Source organism: Orcinus orca, chromosome 14 (assembly GCF_937001465.1).
Source record: "Orcinus orca chromosome 14, mOrcOrc1.1, whole genome shotgun sequence".
In the NCBI taxonomy this organism is placed as follows: Eukaryota; Metazoa; Chordata; class Mammalia; order Artiodactyla; family Delphinidae; genus Orcinus; species Orcinus orca.
Window position 1 is genome coordinate 89137027 of NC_064572.1, and position 4341 is coordinate 89141367.

Here is a 4341-nt window from a genome sequence, read left to right on the forward strand (position 1 = left end):
GGTCGGAGGGACTCGGGAAAAAGGAGACCCCAGCCAGACTCTCCACTCTGGGATTCTTCACAGTCTCTGAGCTCAGAAGATTCTCTTCTAGCCACAAATAACATTTTAATTAGTGACCAGTGGCCTGTAGCTTTCTGCACTGTGGCTGTCACCCTTCTACTCAGTCGCAGGACCAGAGGCTGCGGATGAGTGGACACCTGCATTTCACCCACCTGACGGCAGAGACCTCACGGCCAAGGGCGGGAATGTGGGCGCACTCCACTCTCAGCAGCTGACGTCTCCACAGTTTCTAGACCAGGGAGGAGGGCCTAGAAGGGTGTTTGCCCACCTGGTGGTGCCCCTGCTGGAATGAATGGCTCCCCTGGCCACCCTGTCCTTCTGCTGCACTGGGCCGGGGGCACCTGGGCACCCAGCCTCACTTCCAGAGCCCTGAGCCAATGTGCAGTAAGACGGGAGAGCTCAGGCTGGTGAGAAAATCTGCTTTACAAGAAAAAACTCCCACGCATTGGGGTGGGACACACACATAATACACAATGCCGCACACCACACACTCACATACACACGCACACACACCACACAGACACACCACACCACACTCACTCACATATGCATGCACATGACACTAATACACACACGCACACAGGTGCCCAGAGAGCTCCCCTGTGGACACGGCGTGACACCCCACACCTCGGAAAGTCTCTCAGTCACCCCGTCACAGGCTCTCACCATCGGATCCTTTTCAAACAAGCGTAACATAAAGTTGTGTTTTCACACAAAAAACAAAAACAGAAGAAGTGAGTGTTTTCGGCTCATCCCAGGCCTGTGAAGTGCAGGTTCATCAGCGGCGCCTGCATAGATCCGGTGGGTCTGACGTGAAGAATCACTGTTATTACGGCCACTGTGGACTGTCAGCGATTAGCCCAGAAACTAGCACATTACCCTGATTTAATTATCCCACCACCTGATGTTTATGGTGGTCACTAACAGTACTTATTTCTGAAATGAAATGCGCTGTTCTCTAATTGTTCACAGTTCGAAAGAAACCGCTAGAGCACACTTCCAACCATTAAGGAAATGATATTTTAAATGATGAACATACTGTATATGTTTGTACTTTAAGAAAACAGACTCTGGTAATGTTTGGGGAAATTAGTGAGAATTTACTAATCCCCAGAAGAAAAATCGTTGTGTCTGACGGTGCCAGGCGGAGCCGGCCGGACCTCCCGGCAGAGGCTTGCGCGCAGCTCCGAGGGACCCAAGCAGCCTGGGAGCACAGACCCGGCCCAGCCCTGCTCTCCACCAGCTGGCGCCCACCTCCTCTGCCCCGATGCCTCCGCCCTGAGAGCCTGGCTGTGTGGCACAGGGAAGCAGTGGGTAAGCTCAGTGCAGCCTGGCTCCCCCCACCAAAAGCGCCCCTCCCTGCTGCCAGCTCCCCTGTGGAGCAGGTGGCTTGAAGTGGCCTTCAAGAGACTACTGACCTTCAGAGAAGGCGGGGATCCCTGGCCTGGCCTGAGAGAGAACCGGGCCTGCTAGCCAAGCACGGCCGTGAGCTCCAGGCCTGGCCCTGCAGCCCTGGGGCCCCGGGAGACACCTCAGCCTTGGGCCTCTGTCCCTGTGTGACACGGGGCCACTGATGCCCTCGGCCAGGGTGTGGGGAGACGGAGCCCCTGATACAGAATATTCTGCACGTAGTGCACCCAGCCACGGTCCTCTGGGCGCCATCTCGGAGCCAGGCCCTGCACTACTCGGGGGAAAGCAGGCCAGGGCCAGTAAGAGCTGAGAGGGCCAAGCAGCTGGGCTGACTCCGGCTCAAGGCTCCGCAGGGTGTCATGCGAGAACTGGGCTCCAGAGGAGAATGAGGTTGTTCCGGCCCACGGGCACGGGGGTCCTGGGCCGAGGACAGAGACCACACGAGCTCTAGGGGCCACGTGGATGAGAGGCTGTCAGGCAGAGCCGGGGAGGAAATCGAGGTCCCCAGGGAGACTGGACATTACTGAGATGTGACCCCCGGGAGCTGCAGGCAGAGTGAGACATCCTGCCCGGGCCAGGCTGGCTCACCTGGCGGAGGCACAAACAGGAAAAAGGGAGGGAAATGGCATCCAGTTGTCCCCCCGACCCACCGTGTGTGCTCCTGCGACGCCGCTCCCTGTCTGTCAACTGACTCTAAAACTCGAAGGCAATTAAAGATCAATCCACGCAGGACGCGACGCTGCAGCTGTTTCTCTCTGCACAGCCCATCAGGCTGCTGCGGTTACAGTTTCTTCTTCACAAGTCTGTGGTCAGAAAGGAGCGGTGTCCTGGCATCAGGGACAAATGGATCCTCTTTTCTCCTGCCCCACCGGGAACTCACAGTCCCGCCACGTTGTCGACGGTGTCTAGCCACGATTCCCGGATCATTCTTGGTTTTCCTCGACTTTCCAGCTGCCTCTCCCTCTTTCCTACCGGGAGAAGATCCTCTGCCTTCCGGAGCCCACCCCCGCCATCACCAGCTCTCCTGTCCCCCCCGGCCTGTGGCTGGACTCCGCCTCTCCCTCCTTTGGGCCCCCGGACAGCTTGGCTGCGCTGGGAGCTGCTCCCGGGGCTGCTGCAGGCCGGCCTCCTGGCTCCCGTGCTGCCCCGTCTCTCGTCCCACACACTGACTCCTCATACTTGGGTCTCACCTCCCTCACCTGGAGGAGGTCCCTCACAGCCTCAGGAAGGACGCACGAGGGGCATTTCCCAGAGCCCTCTGTGCGACAGAAAATGCCTTTATTTCGTCTCAACATGTATTTGGTCTTAATTCACCTGCTCCTGAGATGGGGATTATGTAATTTTGCTCAGACCTGCGAAGGCACCCTCCTTGTCTGCTGGCCCCAGGGTCAGCTAGAGCACTGATGCCAGCCTGACTCTAGTCCCTTTGTGGATAATTGGTTTTCCCACTCTCTCTCTCTCTCTCTCTCTCTCTCTGTCCCTCTCTGTGTCTCTCTGTCTCTGTCTCTCTGTCTGTCTCTGTCTCTGTCTGTCTCTCTTGCTCTACAGTTTCCACGTCTGGATATGAATTTCACCTATTCCCTGGGGCTCCGTGGACCTCCCTTCAGCTCTGACAACTATGCCCCCATTATTTCCGTCCCCTCTGTTTCTTGTTTTCTGATCCTCTAAACTCCCTAAAATCTTTGTCTTTTTCTGTGTTCCGAGAGAGTCCTCTCTTTACCTTCCAGTCTCCTTACCGAGTGGGTGAGTGAGGCCATGAATGTGCCCTGTAGGATGAGTCACCGGAGGACAGGAGCGGAGGAAGAGAGGCCTTTCGGCAGCCAGGCGAGGGTTGGGTGGTGCTGCTAGAAAGGTGGCCATGGAAATAGAGGAGTTGAGAGTAGTACTTGCAGGTGGGTTATCTGGGAGGAGAGGAAGGTAAGGAGAAAATAAAAAAATACCCCGAGCTTCCGTCCTCGGCAGCTAAATGAACAATTTGCTCTTCTCTGGCTGAGAAGGGCTGGGGAAGAGGAGCTTTGGGGGAGGGGCGGGACTGGCGTGGGGAGGAGAATCAAGATGCCCTCTGGGGACACATTAAGTTTGAGATGCGTGTCAGCCCAGGCACACAGAACTGGAACTTAAGGGGAAGGCCTGGGACAGAAAACATGGGGAGATAGCAGCATATAGAGTGGTGTAGGCCAGAAGTTCAGGTTCAATATTACATGCTGCCTTGATATCTGTGGGGAACCACGGGGGTTTTGAGTAGCTTACCCACAAGTCCCCTCCCCACTCTGCACCTGCAGAGAAGCCCCCAAACAGCCTCCTTACAGAGGGCCAGGTGCCTGCTTACCTCTGAGCAGTGAACTTCAGTTTCCTGCCAGCCTGTGGGAGAGTCAGACAAGCCCACCACATCCTTCCATGGGAGCCAGGAGTCACCACCCCCCCGATACTATGAGGCCTCCCAGCTGTCCCCTCTGTCCCCAAGTGCACCGCATCCTCCCCCAGGGCCGTGAGTCTGGGTGACCTCAGTGTCATGTGTCCTGTACTCAGCCATCCCATGACCCTAGGGCAGGGCCCCTCCCTCACCCAGTAGGGGCCATACTTAAAGTGGTGGGGGGTCAGTACTCACCCAGGGAGGGCGTAGTCAGGAGACCTGAGGCCCAGAAACTTCACACAGAGGACGAGGAGCCTGGGGGCTGCTGGAGGGGCACCTTGGAAAGAAGGAAGGAAACAGAGAAAAGGGGGCATAGAAAAGCAGGTGTGTGGGCTTGCTGTTCATGCCCCCACCGTCCAGCACTGACTCCTGAGAGCCCAGGAGGCCAGAGGGGCTCGTCTCGGGAAGAGACCACGTGCTGGTCAGGCTGCCACAGGGGCACGGCCAGGCGAGGGCGC

General features: G+C 57.2%; 1 long non-coding RNA gene across 1 annotated transcript; it reads right to left on the reverse strand.

The window, feature by feature from the left end:
* Nucleotides 1-1058: 1058 nt before the first annotated feature.
* On the reverse strand, nt 1059-4117 carry LOC117199888 (uncharacterized). Its single transcript, XR_004481240.2, has 3 exons — nt 4079-4117; nt 3207-3371; nt 1059-2438 (listed from the first exon to the last, which is right to left on the reverse strand). It is a non-coding gene; the product is annotated as an uncharacterized LOC117199888 (long non-coding RNA).
* Nucleotides 4118-4341: the final 224 nt, after the last annotated feature.